Raw genomic sequence first — 15,193 nt, 5'->3', positions numbered from 1 at the left:
GCCGACTTGTTCAGCGCACTCACTCAGAACTCCCTCTCTTTCACTGCCACTTGTGTCTGTCTCTTTCTTGTGGCTGCAAACTAACTAAGTATGTTGTGTACTGATGAATCCGTTGAAAGAGAAATGCAAACGGATTTCTATGTCAATTGAGACTGGGAGAAAAAGTAAACTCACAAAAAATAAGTTAGCAATTTGTGACCATTATTAAATATTTTAAAGACATGACTCCAATCATTCATAATCAGCAAGTCAAAATTAAATAAGATTTAAGGATTTATGCACTTTTAATTCAATTTATAGTTAAATACAATGCACAGTTTAAAATAACGATATAGAGTGACCTACTTCCTGAGCATTTGAGCTATGTGCATTGCATTTTATCAGCAAAGGGATGTCGTTAGAAGTCACTCGTCAATGCACTTGACTTATTTTTCCTCCATGCCAGGCAGAATGTGAAATTGTTTACGACTATTTTGCATACAAATTGCTTTAGTCAGGAGCTGAATAAAAAATGCTCCACAGATTGGGACCAGAGGCGTATCTGTGTGCATAAAATGTGTAAATGAGTCTAATATGTCATTGTCAGCGACAGACTTGCATTTCCATCATAGTCAGCAACAGACAGCCCAAAGATGTCGCACACACGGCGTATACTTGATGTGGGGGTTGAAATCAATAGGCTTTTGTGCGCCAAATTCAATTTGGAGTTACTTGGGTGGTGAAAACTTAAGTTGGGCAATTGCGCGCCACACTTTCGCACCACCCGCTGGTCAGCTCATAAATTACACCCAAGTCTACCCCAAAATGGAGATTGACTAAGATAATACCACCCCGGAAAATCAAATCAAGCCCGGGCAGAAGACAAAGCGACGTGACTAAAAAAAAAAGAACTCCCATAGAATTTGCATGTAAGAGTAAAATAAAATTTAATTACGCTTGTCGCCTGTCAGTCCTCATTAAACGAAAAGCGCTAGACAAGGATAAGGAAAGGAAAAGCGGAAAAGCGAAAAGCAGACTTGCCGGACGAATTACACGAATTCAATTAAGGATCCCAAGGTGAAGGAGCAATTGAGGGGGGTTCTTAGGTGCGAGGATTTGGATTCACTAAACCCGAAAGTGGAGCTCTTCCAATGATTTCAAATGGGCCATTGTACACGGTGATGGTCGAATAAAAGGAAAAAAAAGTAATGGAAATGGCAATAGAGTATAACCTTTTCCTGAAAATTTAATTTACCAGAGGTATTGAACAAATATTGGCGTGTATCTCTTTTGATATAAATTTAATTACATATTTTGGATTGTAAGCCAATACACTGTCTTGTGTTGTAGAACAGCTTTCCAAAATTATTTTCAATTTTTTAAAGTAAGCAGTACTAAATGCTTATATCCAGTTAAATAAATGATCTAATCAATTTGTGCTCTCACTCTGCTATTAACATAACACGAAAGCATATTATAAAATGTGCAAAAAATCTCTAAAATGCAATAAGTAAATTATCCGGACGAAATTCCCATCGACTCGAATGGTCGCCAAACGATAAGCAAATTGATAAATTATAGCTGGAATAAAAGCAGTTGGTCACAGCCTGATCATAAAATAAAATTGCAAATTAGTTGCATATCAACTGGCCATTAGCATTTCGTTTTGGCATTTTAATTGAAATTTAATATGCCTATGGTGGCATTTTCCGAGTTTCGGAATGATGCCACAAAACTTTTCGTCAACGGAAAATTCAAATGGGAAACGAGAAGAAGGCTCTGCCCGCTCGACTCCGCTGCTTTGCATATCAATCTAAAAATCAATTAGAACTTGCCCGGCCACAGAGCCCAGTTGTGGCAACTTTTTTCATTAAAAACAAGCGCCTGGCCGGGATTGGTGGGCCAAAAAGTCGAACCTGGCAGCGGGAAGTTTGCAAAAATGTATAATTACTGGCGTTTACGGAGCGCTCTTCTATCCACCTCCTTGCCAACTCCACGCCATGTTGAATATCTGTTTTTTAAAAGCAAAGCCCGCTTACAGTTTACATTTCAAAAACAACGCACTCATCCAGGGCACGCATGCTTTTTACACTGCGAGAAATCCAGCTTAAGTTATTGAAGTCAACCAAAAATATCTAGTATCTAAAGTGCATTGAACACAAGTCATGCTGAATATCTACAACTCGACATACGAAAATGTATAATAATATAGAATTTTCCTTAAATCTCTAATACTATTATTTTTCACTGTGCACCAGCGTTGGTTGGTTTATAGAAAAAATTTGCATAAAGTGCGCATAAATTATGCCGTGAAAAAGTTATAATACCATACTTACAGGGCGAGGACGAGTTGTGGGCTGAGGGGCGGGAAGACACGATGTGCGCCAGATATTTGCTGTGCGAGTATATCCCATCCCTCGGCCCATCCTTCGCCAGGACTCTCAGGTGTGTCCGGGTGACACAAACTGAACAACTTTTCAACACAGGCAGGCAGTGGGAAACGGGTGGAGTTACTTGTGCCCTCCGATTTTGCTTACATTTAAGCAAAACAGCCGAACACACAAATACAAACTCCATGGCTGGCAAGCGGGCAACAAATTTGTTTAACAAAATTTTCATAAAATAATGCAAAAGTTTGTTGTTGCTATAATTCATTTGAAGGAGCCAACAGGACTCTGTCGCAGCTGTTGTCGCTCACTTGGAGTTTATTTCAAGGGAAACACTTCCCCATTATCAATTCAGGGAAAAGCCCGGGAAATGTAAATGCCTTGGGGCAATCGGGAAAACTAATGATCAACTCGGGGCGAACATAGTTGGGTTCATTCGGAGGCGAAGTTCGGGATTAGTTTCGAATAAGGATTAACTATGTACATCATCTCAACACAACAGCTGTCGCGAAACTTTATGGTTTGAATAATCGTTATGCGATTTTAGTAAGAGTGACTGAGAATCTGTCGCTGGAGTAATATATTTTCTATCTACATAACTTTAGCTATTAGCTTAATAAAGCGTCATATGTTATACATATATTAAGACATTGTCATTTGGGGCAATTAAACGAATTAGTGTTTCTGTTTCATACTTGCTTCGTTTGTTTTAATTACTGATTTCTCATAATATTAGGTCTAACTGAGTATTTTTGCAATAGCTTTGCAACTTTACGCATCAACCCCTTTAGTCGACTTTAAACTCTTTAAATCACACCCCTTTTACATAGTTAATGGCCCTGACAGTGGCTTTGCATTCTGGCCATATCTATTCCGTATGCGGTGTAAAAAAGGCTAGCTCCACGCTTACCGTACACCACCCGATTCCTCCCCCTTTGGGATTCGCACCAGCTGCACTTTAACTAAACTCTAATGCAAAATTCATGGCCAGGCAGAAAAATAGCCAGAGTGGCTGCAAAAGTGGGAGGATACGGAAGACTTTCTGCATTTGGTATGCAACCATAGTGGAGCCGAGTCTAGTCCGGAAAATGACCATCCAGACACTGCTGGTGACCACAACAACGACTCAACTGAACTGAACTGAACCAAAACCATCGAGGGACATAAAAAGCCCAGCACGAACTGAACTCAAATTGGAGTGACTTCGTTGGAGGCTTATAAAAGTTGTATGAAGAATGTGAGCAATGGCTGGTCATTTTGAGACCCCTGATTGATCGTCTGCAGGAGCAACTCATAAAACAGTCTCCCAACTAATGGTGTCATAATTCTAAGCTTATGGGAAACCAAAGTACATACATATGTGGTAGTCAGGCCATTACACTTTAAAAGATGTACCCTAGAAATAAAATCAAACTAACACCAATTCCAAAGTTGATATTAAATCTGAAACAAAATATGTAAAATTACATTTAGGACTAAAAATGTATAGTATTTGAATGGAAAATACTTACTTTATAAGGTCAAGTTGAAATATTTGTTAACATCACCTCAAAATTACAATTTCTACTTAATTTTGCTGATTTAAAGTGATATATTTTTGTGAAGAGTATATAATTAATTGTCAGGCTTTTATGCTGAAAACATTCTTGAGAGATTAGCAAAATGAATCACTTAAAAATGTAGAGAGCTTTTGTGACAACCATGAAGCGTTCTCTAACAAATGATCCCATAACTCAAAACTCGAGAGAACCCAAATTTCCTTGTCTTTTGCATCCCCGTCGTATGGAAGCAGAAAAAAAACTAACCGCAAATTAGCTTATTTGGCATTTTTACAGTCATTTCATTTAATTTACACAAACAAATTTGCGCCTGGCCAGACAAACGGCCAAAGAGGCAGGCAGCCAAACAGCCAAGCAACCAAACTGGCTAACAGACAATGGCAGCCAACGAAGCGCGCCGTCAGCCCCATAAAAGTAATGAAGCTGTTTAGGCGTCTCTAAGTAGTCGTCGGAAGTTGGAAACGATGGCTCCTCCATGTCTTGTGTCAGCGGGAAAATGCCCCCGTGCTTAGTTTTGCTCTTTATTTTTTTGTCGGTTTTGGCGGGAAGGTTGTGGGCTCCCACATTTTCCGGCATTAGTTTCTGCCCCCAACTTTCATTCAAAATTCATGAAGTTGGCGCCGTTTTTATATGCACGCCCTCACTCTTTCGCAAAGAGCTTTCCTCGGCGGTTAAGAGCCATTCGCATATAACGCTGTATTGCCCGTGGAAATTGGCCTAAACTGAAATGCCGCCAATTGTGTTTGGCTCGAACGTCTCATTACGATTTTTCCAACACCTTTACGGCTGATGATATTTCATGGTCTTTGCCGGATTTATTTTCCCCCGTCCCATTAAAGCCAATTAGCGAGCGTCTCCAAGTCGTCTTATTGCGATGGAAATCCCTTTTGTTCCCTGTCCAGGAGCTTGAGCCTCTGAGAACTGGAGAACGTCGAACTATTTTGCATTCCCTTATTGCCTGTCGCCATGGTATCATCACCTGTCCACGAAGTTAAGGATGGCAATATGCCTTTTCAGCTGGTTGGAAAACTGGCAACTGTAGTGTTGAAAAAAAGTATTGTATATGGTCTTAAGAAAAATTATACAATTCAGGGGATTTAAAGAAGGGATATTGGATTGGAAACTGTTTAGTATTTTAGTTTAAATTTGTGGTAAACTTTTTTTGCCTTGTATTACTATTTATTTCTTTAACAATACTATATTTTTCTTTGCTAAATATACGAAAATTTTGCCAGCTCAGTTAGTTTTCTATCTCCAAACACATTTATTCAAATGTCATCTAGCTAAGTCGCGTCAGCACTGCTGGGCCACAGACAAGTCCTACTGGATAAATGTCTTTCACTCGCCATATTTCACTGCAGCCAACTTCTTTTTAATGAAATCCACTTTCATATGTAATTTTGCCATCAGGAGAAGCTTTGCTGCTTTGCAATACCGCTTCCTCGTCAGACGGGCAGGAGGAGTCCTTGTCGAGGATGATTTTCCTGCTGGATGCCGTACCGCCCAAGACAAAAGCCGCTCGACGTCGTTGACGACGCTTTTCGCTTTGTGTCTGGCCATAATTTCCCCCAAGAGCTGCCTGAATAAAACGAGGGAAAAAGGACATGGGATGATGGGGAGCAAGAAGCAGGAACAGGAGGAAAAGGACGAGCACCAGGAGCTAGAGCAAAGTTAAGCAAAACTTTGTTATTTGTTTTAAGTGGCAGGTTGTGAGACGCACGCTAGCTACTTGCAGACTGCCTCCGAGGGTTGTTCGCCTCCTAACTCAGCTCCTAGGTCTCGTCCTGGTTCCATTCAACAGTTCATAAAGTTAATTTTACCACAGAAATTATGTTAAAACGATATATGGCGAGGCAAGGATTTTTGGCAAATGTCTCCGCTCCGCCATCTTCTTCGACTTTTCCTTCACTCGCTGGGAACTGCAGCAGAAGTTATTGGAAATGGCATTAGGGCGCGCAGGGTTAAGGAACTTTTCCGACAACTTTTCCAACCCCTAAGACAGCGTTGCGTATGCGTAATTAGTGACCCTGCGCCCCCAGGTAGCAAGTTTCTTTTTTGCCTGCGGCTTATTTATGGATATTAAAGAGGAATTCCGCCTTATTGAACTGTCAACCTTAAGCCAAACAAATTGCGCTCGAGTTCGGGAGAAAATCGGAAAACTATCTTTGGGAAGTTGTGATTTTCCGGGGCTAGAGAAATCAAAGCACCAGCCATCGCGCAGTCAGAACTTTTGATTATAACAAATGTTTTGCGGCTCCTGGGAGGGTGGGCGATGATTGCTGGTGGCCAAAAACATATAAATACATATATCCGTGGGTGTGTGTGTTGGCCGTCGACAATGACAGCCGATAATAAATCTCTCTTGGCCAGTCGGTGTATGTGCGCCATGCGCCATTAGAAATGTCAAGGGAGTCGGCCAACAATATAGCCAAATAAGATACCAAAAGCGAAGTCGGAGCAAATAAATGTTATTCCTGTTTGGCACGAACAACTTTTGGTCATTTCAATTTGAGGGGCATGCGGAAAGATCTGCAGATAGAGTACGATTGCCAAAAGATGAGCAAACAGTTAGTTACATTCACAAATAAAAAGTAGAAAGGTACGAGTCTATAAATATTCGAATAATGATTTATTGTTTAAGTAATACTTACCAATTTTATTGGCATGCGAGGTCTTAAATATAATATTGATTGATTTATCATTATTATATTTTTAATATTTTCAAATAAGTTGACATTCTTTATGTTGATAAAAAAAAGCCTTAGATGGAACAAGAATGCCAACTTAAAATGATTTGTAGACATTTATGTGGCGCTTTCCTCCCTTTCCCGATCATCTACTTTTATTTATTTCAATAAAAACGGAGACCAAAGTAACTGGCTGTCACAGGCCATAACTGGACAAGGCTTTTGGCTGCTTCTTACCACTTTCGGGACTGGTCTATGGAAAACTTTTCCATTTCCTCTAGTCAATGACAGACTCTTTTCATTAGGCAAAAGGCACTCGACGCAAAGTTGGTGGAACTTTTCCCTTGTTATGGCTGGTTCTTGGGATCTGGCCAGGTCTTTGGACTTGGACTTGGCCCTCGGCTGGTTGGTCAGTGGTCGGAAGGCATGTGACATGGGCAGACATTCCACAAGTCTGCACAAGTATGACCATGTAATGGCATGTGTTTTGTCGACTTTCAGGAGTCACTTCATCTCAAACTTTGGACTAACAAACCGCTTCCTTTTTTCTCTGCTTTCAGACATTTGCTGGAAAGCCTTTAAGCCACCTAAAAACAGGAACAACGGTAAGTGTCAAAAATGGTTAGTGCTTCTTAGCAAACAGTTGGGTGGTCGATGCTCCCCTTTTTTGAGTGAGTGAGTGACATTTGCCAGAGCGCCTAATTGTAGGCAATTAATTTCTGGCACATCAAAGCGGCGGAAGGAAGCTTAACTGGCAGGAAGAGCAAACAAGGAAGACAGCAAACCAAATGCAGCTGGTGTCCATTTTTCGGGGGTTGGTTTCGATGGCGTGCTCCAATGTTTTCCAGCCCGAGTAACTGCGACTCGCCTGCTAACCGCACCTTTTTAACCCTTTACCTCAGCGGTTGGGGGCTAAAAGCAGAACGACATCGAACCGGAAACTTTATGCAGCTCTAATGTGATGGTCAAACGGAGAGTGCTTGGCCCAGAAGCAATTTGACTGCCATTGCCCAAGCGATAAGTAATAATGAAGAACGGAGCGTAGAGAAAGCCATATTAGATAGCCACCATGGCGTATACGCAATATATATGCCTTCCAATACGAAACGTTGTACAATTGCGGTAACAAATATAGGGAAGAATTTGTACTATTTTTATATGCAAAAAATGTATAAATGTAATTTGTTGAAATTAAAATTGTAGAGTTTTTTTAAGAAAGTGTATTTTTGATTAACGTTTTGTTTTAACAATTTATATACTATTTATTGCATTTAAAAATATTATAAGACTTTGTTTTTGGTCGTATTTTGTAGGTATTATAGCATTTTTTGTTCAGGACTTATGGCTCAGGTCAAAGGGTGCGATGGGCAAATAAAATATTTATGAATTGCCCAAGCAATGGACGAACCGAAAATGTTGGGGAGCGATTTAATTGCATTACCCGAGATATCTCCCAGTCGATAAGACCCAGGAATCCGACCACCCATCCCCCCAAGTGGCATGTGGGTGTGTGAGTGTATGAGCAAGGGGTGGTTGTGGAATTTGGGGACTGAAATTGGAATTGGTTCGGCTTTTTGGGTAATTGTGGCTAGAGGCCAAAAGGCATTACAAGTGTAGAACCTGTATTCTCGCCGCTTTTTGGGGGCGTTTTTGTGGTTCGAGGGCTTGTTTTGCCTGCAGCCTCTGTTGCGGCGAGAATTTGCGAAATCAATCGTGTGGAAATTGTACAAAATGGCTTTTCGAACACTAAATCAAAGGGAGGCGAGATCGATCCAAGTGGCAATGAGCTTGACAAAGGATGAGCCAGGAAAAAGTCCAAACGGAAGTGTGAAGAAATTATATGTGAGTATGGAATTGTGTGGAATTCGGAAACCAAACAGGGGAAAGTTTTGGAAAATACTGTAGCTAGCACAAAAAATACAAAAAAATTTTATCGTTTTGTAAGTTTAATTGGAAAAAGAACTTATTGTTACATTGAAACAAGAGGTTTCTTACTAACTTAATAAATTAAAAAACAGAAAATCAAAACTTCCCTACTCGTTTTTAAATGAGGTAACTACATTAGAGAGTCATAAATGAGCATTTTATTTTTGTAATTTATTTATTTTTATTTAGAAACTGGCTCTTTTATTCCCTTTAATTTATTTGCTATTCACTTTTGTTTGCTGCTTTCGTCATCAAATTCTATTTCAACACATTCACATGCAAATAGCAGTAGTCTCTTCATTTCCTTCCTCGAATTTCCATTTTCCCTCCCTATTTTCTTTGTATCTCTAAGCGTTAATGTGCTCAATTGTTTGTTTGCCTCGTGCGGCATTCGCTGAATTTCCCTCTACTCCCTTCGCTTTTCCGCCCATCGCTTCATTGTCAACGCAGCGTTGTGAAAATTAATCAAAAAAACTTTTGCCAAACAACATTTTCAATTGACAATTTAAACTTTTATCTCGGAAGACATTTTACATAAAAGTTTTGTGTTAAAAATTTGCCCAACTAAAAATGAAAAATGCCGCCTGGCTTCCCGGCCTCAGCTTTTCCTTAAAGGAAAACTGGATGGCTGAAGCCGAAGGAAAGGGGCCAAGTCACTTGAGTAGGCAGCTCACAGGCTATCAAAACTTTTGACGCTCAACTTGGTAGCAGCACCAGGAATCCGAGTTCAGGCGGGGCATTGTTGTTTTCCTGCCCTGATGATAGCTGCGTAAGCAACGCACAATACTCTGAAAAGTGGGCTTTGGAATAGGTAAATGTTTAGGGGGCGGGTCTGGGGCTGGAAAACCCCTTTGGGGTTGGCTTCCCCTCAGCTAAGGTTTAAAAACAAGGCGTTGAAACCAGACCTGGATGTATGTACACCAGCATAAACTTCTTCTCATAGCGCACGCACTTTAAAATCGTTTATGCGGTGCAAATGTTCTGATATTCAGGGAAGATCCCGTTTTGATTTATTATTTGTAATTTAATACACTTCTGAAGCGTTCTTTTCTTAAATACACATTTTATAGAAAATAATTAAGTATTCAATTCGCATTTAGATGGTCTTCCTCATATGTTTAATAATTAATACTTTTTACTCAGCCCTTTTAAAAAGTCTCACTAACCAAACAAAAGTGATTTCCCCTTCGGTCGTGTCCCTGCGTATTTATTTACATTTTACAAGGCTCGACGTAGAACACACACACAAATGAGCACAAGGATCCTGCAGAGGAGTCCTGAAACATGACAACAAGGCGCAAAATTATGCACAGAGTTGCCATGTGGCATATACACCCCCCAACCCTTTTGCTTGTGGGCCAAAACTCCCAGAAGCGTTAGTGATGTCAGCGATGATGTTGCCGTTGCTCCAGCAGATGATGCTGCTGTGAATGTTGCTGCTGCTGCTGATGTGTGTGCGACAGGCAGCAACAAGGTGGGATGTAACCAAGAACAGCCAAGAGCAGCCACAAACGCACAACCAAGGACCTCCGCACGGGTGGGTGTCATATAGGAAAATTCAATATGGCGACGGGGTGCCGCTCCAGCTTCCATTTGCCAACTCCTGACGGATGACTGCCCCGGCGACTCTGTCGCAGGGAAAAGCAAGAAAAACCAGCAGCATCCGGAAAAGCAGCAATCAAGTGGAAGCTGGTTTGCGGTGTCATGTGCTTGGCTTATTTGATAAATGTCTGTCGGGATTCAGGACGCGGTAATACCTTTTCCTCGAGTTACCTGGTCAATTTTACTGTTCTGGAGGAAATAACGAATCAATCAGAAAAATCGTTTTTCTATAGAATTAAAATAAAACGTTTCAAAACCTGCAATATTGCACATAGTCATTAAAGCAAGGTTAAAAACATAAATTTGTTTATAAAATGTAATATCAAAGAGTTCATGTGTTTTAGGCTTGAGTTGGTAGCGCCCTTCTAAGTATTACCCTATCAAGCAGAATTGGAGGCAATCTGGTCTTGAAGATGAATCCCCTTCTTGTCGCCACTCACATTTTATTGCGACCATCATTCTGAGAATCCCTGCTGATGCCGATTTAGTTTGATTTAGCTACGGGCGACGCACAAACAAAATGCTTGCCAAACTTTTCAGCGGGTAAAACTTTGAGCATAAATTGCTTATCGCATTCTCAATTCTGCTCAGAGCGCATACATATATACAGCTTCGCGATAGGGTCTAAACAATAATTTTCATTTATGCTGAAGCAGGAGGCGGGGGCGAAACTTTTGGCTAGCTGGCCTGTAATCCAATTTACCTAACAACAATTACGGAAAAAGGCGAGCGCAAATTATGTATTATAATTTATGTTAATTACTCAATTACATTTGAGCCCCACAGAAGTGCGAGAGGCAGGCAGCTCCACCCCCAATTATAAATTCCGAACACAAATGCGCCTCATTAATAAATATGAAACGTCAATGGGGGCGAACGACACTATCGCCGGCAGCAGGAAAGGTGTGGGCGTGCCGCAAAGATTACGCAAGAAATCAATATTCAAGTGGGCCGAAAATAAAGGGGTTGAAGTACCAAGGGGCAGCTGGAAGAAAAACCGAGTGTTACGCACTCCAAAAGTCTTGACTCCTGAGCAGGGTCCTTAAATTTAAATAAATTACACACGTTCGACTTTTTCAGTTCGACTAACATTCTGCTCCTGGCCCAATCTCGTCTTACCACCCCACCTTTTTGGGGGTTGACATACGAGCCAGCAATTTTTCAAGGGCAACTTTACGAACTCCATAAGGTAAAACAATAGCCATGAGCACTATAAGAAATCAGGAATACTTACTAAAATCTAACTCTATAAATTTGTTTGAAAAATCTTTCTTTAGAGGACATCAAATACTATCACCTTGCTCACGAATTTCTATTTCTACATTTATTTGTTAATATGAATATTATTTTTAAATTTGGTTCCGAATTTTAATAGAAGTGTACGAGAATGGCAGCTATGGGTGTGTTTTTCGGGGGAGTCCCCCCATTAAGCAATTTCCTCGTATGTTTTTTTATCCTGCTCCATTTTCATGCCATTGCCAGGCTGGGAAAGATTAATAAGGTTTTTTGACAGCGAAAAATTAGGCAAAATGTGATTTAAGGGTTGTTCGGTCCCTGAGCCCACCTTTCAGCCATTTTCCCCATTTCACGTTGCTGGTGTGGCCAGAGATAAGCCGGGAAAATGGGCGAGATGTGAGTGGGAAGGAGCGGAAAAGCTCTCGGCAATTTATTTTATTTGCCAAATAGTTATATGGAGCACGGCAGTCAGGCAACACTATTTGATGATATATTTTTATTACGTAGAAATTTATTAGATCGAGTTTGTTGCGCTCCTGAAGTTGCTCCATCGTAAAAGGGAAAAAACAGATGTTGGCCAAGGTTTTTGTTTTACTTAAGCGGTATAGGCCCGGTTTTTGTGGACACTTATGTACTGAAAAATTGTAACCATTACTTATAACAATTTACCCTGTTGAAATATGTTCATAAGAACTTAACTTTCTTTTCATTCCATTAAAACTAAAACAAAAGCTTAAATTTACAATATTTTTCAAGAATTGATTCAAGTAAATGCTCTCCATATTTAATGTTTAATTCAACCCAAAAGCCAGAGCTTCAACCTATCCCATCCCCGCACACAAAAAATTCAACCCTGAGCTTAAATTACTTGCAAAAATAAAACCGGTAAAAAGGAAAATTGCTTAATAATGCATACTAAGTGAATGCCACAACGCAAATGATTCAACAACTGTTTCACGCCTTTCAATGATTCATCCCCGGTTTCCTTTAAAGCTGGCATGGAAAATCCATCAAAAGTACCTCGCTTCGGCAGCGAATTTTCCGTGATACACACTTCGCTGAGATGTTTTCCATGCCATTTCAGACTTCCTGTCTCTGTTCCAGCCACGGTTTTCCTCTTTTTGCTTTCTGACCTAGGCCATCTTCTTCCCTTTTGCTCATTTCCGTCTGAACAACCGCTGACAGCTTAATGGCCGCCTGCTCAAAAATTTAAAAATGAAGACGGGCTGGGTGGTGGCGGCGGGGAAAGTATCTTTTTCATTTGAATATGGAGGAAAGTGCTCTTTGTAATCATTTGATTTACAGACCGCCAACGCGTCGCCCTCATCATCTTTTTGTACGCATTTTCCACACACACATTTTTCGCAATCTGCCAATGAAATTGTTTGTCAACGCATTAATTCTTCGCTGGCCAGTTTTATAATGATTTAATAAGCGATTTATTTATGCATTCGTTCGGCGATTGAAATGCTTTACATATCTCATGAATTCTTTCCGCAGATTGTGCAATTAATCAAGAGCTGAAAATGTGGAAAAATTCAAAGCGAAATATTCGAAACTATGTTCTCTCCATCAGCGCCTAAAAAATATTTTCCCTTCACATATGCGGGCATCAATTTATGGAAAATGGTCGAAATCGTTGAGTGCCTTTAGATCAAAGTGAAGGCAAACGAATCGCCATCAATTCCTTCGTTCCGTTGCTAATGAGCTAAAATTGATTTTATTGAGTTTTCGTTTAAAATGGTGCGATTGGTGGAGTGATGTTGGTGGTTTGGTGTGTTGGTTAAATGACGTCAAGGTATCCTGGAGTGATATTAAAACATATTTTATAAGTGAGGTCAGGAAAATGGCCGCTTTTCAGCTAAGTTATCTCAAGGAATGATACATATTTTTTGAGTAGATATTATGTAAAATGCTTCGCCTTCATTTTCCACATTACTCATTTATTTTTCAATCTGTATGACCTTGTTCAGCGGTTTTCGTCCTTTCTAATTTCATGCTGCCTTGTTCTGAACCCCTAGAGCAGAAAAATGAAAGCTTGTAAACATTTTGGTCCCCATCGGTGGGGCCTCCATTCACTTTCGAGGCTCGGGTGAAATTAATAAATTAAGTTCCTTGTGTCATAAATCATTTCGCCTCTCGGTCTTCTTCACCAACTGCGAACATTTTGCGCCATTAAGCAGCAACGGCTTCCTCGTGCTGCGGTACTTTTCACTTACCCTTAACCAGAGCGAGGAACCCCCAAAGAAACCGCAGAGACCCCAAGACCATTATCATCATCATCGTCCACATTCCCGGGATTTCATCATGAAGCTTGCATAATCAACGTGTTACAGCTGCTGCTCCACTTGGCTTAGGCCTAGTTTGAATGGTAGGATGCCATCGGGTGGAATCGCTACACAGGGAGAAAATCAAATCCCTACAGCAATTGCAAATATTTCGATGTTATCTATCATAACAAATGATCATAGTCACGCAACTAATTACAAATATTTCGATGTTATCAATCATAACAAATTATGTCCTCATATTCCACTAACGAGTATAACAAACAGTAGAAAATTGAGTCATAAAAAGCCTGGGAATTTAGTTTTCAGTAGGAACTTACTTAAATACTATTATTGCCTTTGTTAAGTATTAAAATTAAAGCTTTACTAACAGATACCTCATTTTATTGTTTCTCTAATGTGGTAATTAACCTGAATAAGTGCTTTTATCAATATGTTTTTTTTTTCCCTGCACAATCCTGACCACCGACCAAAATACTACACCCCAAACCCCCACTCCACCCAATCATAATTTGTGCTTTACATAAATTAATGACCCACCCCCAGAGTGGAGGTCTGTTTTTGATTCATTCCGAACAAAAAATGCTCGCACATAAATTTTGTGAGATTGCCTGTGGTCGGGGGAAAAACGCGGGGCAAAAACAGATTCTTAAAGGTGTCCAACGGTTTTTGCCCCCACTAGATTTCTACTACTTCCCCTTCGGTGCTCTCGATGCTCCTGGGGCTTCATACTCATCCTGCGGCTCCTTCTGTTATTTACACACTTCTTCATGTGTTTTATGGCATGTTTCCTTGGATTTCGCAAGAAAGGGGAGTCGGAGTCCCTTGCAAAGATTTATGAGTTTGTCCTCGGTTTGCTTTTCTGGGTTGGGTGTGTGAGTGCCAGTCATCTTAACCCCATACTGCCCCGAAAATTAAATATTAGTTACCAGAATGTCTCTATAGTATTAACGATATATACATTCTAGTTTGGCCTCGAATTGAGCTGTTGCCCCGGGTGGAATCAATATTAACGACTTGTTCGAGATTTGTTTGCCTTTCCCCAGTTTAATTGCCCCACTCCCATCCCTTCGCTTCGCTTAGTTTTCCCACCCACACTCGGCTGTAATTGTCGTAAACTTTTCCCCAGTAAAAATTAACGATCATAAAGTAGAGCCATGAAAATTATACCAGGCTCAACAGCAAATGCTAGGGAAAGGCAACAAAAAGAGCTGAAATCATAATAAAAATGCATTCATAAACATGAAATACGATGTTGAGGGTGAGGCAGGGGTGATGTTCTAAGCGCGAGTCTATTAAAAGCGCATAAAAATAACTTCCCGATTTTACGAGGTCTGGGCATATCCCATCCCCATATCCCCTCCGAAATTGAGATTGGGAGAAGGGAGCGAGACAGTGATACCCCGATACCGTCGCCATCGTAATCATCATGTGGTCGCCGTGTGCGGCAGGGGTTAAGCGGACCCCTCTGCTGCACTGGCGGGTTAATTAAATGACGCCAGTTTGGTTTCCGTGCCGCACACGTGTTG

General features: G+C 40.6%; 1 protein-coding gene across 1 annotated transcript in view; it reads left to right on the top strand.

Annotated features, from left to right (window-relative positions):
• Positions 1 to 15,193, top strand: part of LOC27206210 (frizzled-2) — an 89,812-nt gene that overhangs the window by 16,738 nt on the left and 57,881 nt on the right. The window contains exon 3 of the mRNA XM_039294217.2: positions 7,173 to 7,217. The gene's annotated coding sequence lies outside the window, so the exon portion shown is untranslated. The remainder of the gene's footprint in view (positions 1 to 7,172; positions 7,218 to 15,193) is intronic.

This window comes from Drosophila simulans, chromosome 3L (genome assembly GCF_016746395.2).
Source record: "Drosophila simulans strain w501 chromosome 3L, Prin_Dsim_3.1, whole genome shotgun sequence".
Classification (NCBI taxonomy): domain Eukaryota; kingdom Metazoa; phylum Arthropoda; class Insecta; order Diptera; family Drosophilidae; genus Drosophila; species Drosophila simulans.
The sequence above is the reverse complement of the archived record's forward strand: the minus strand, read 5'-3'. Positions and strand labels throughout refer to the sequence as shown.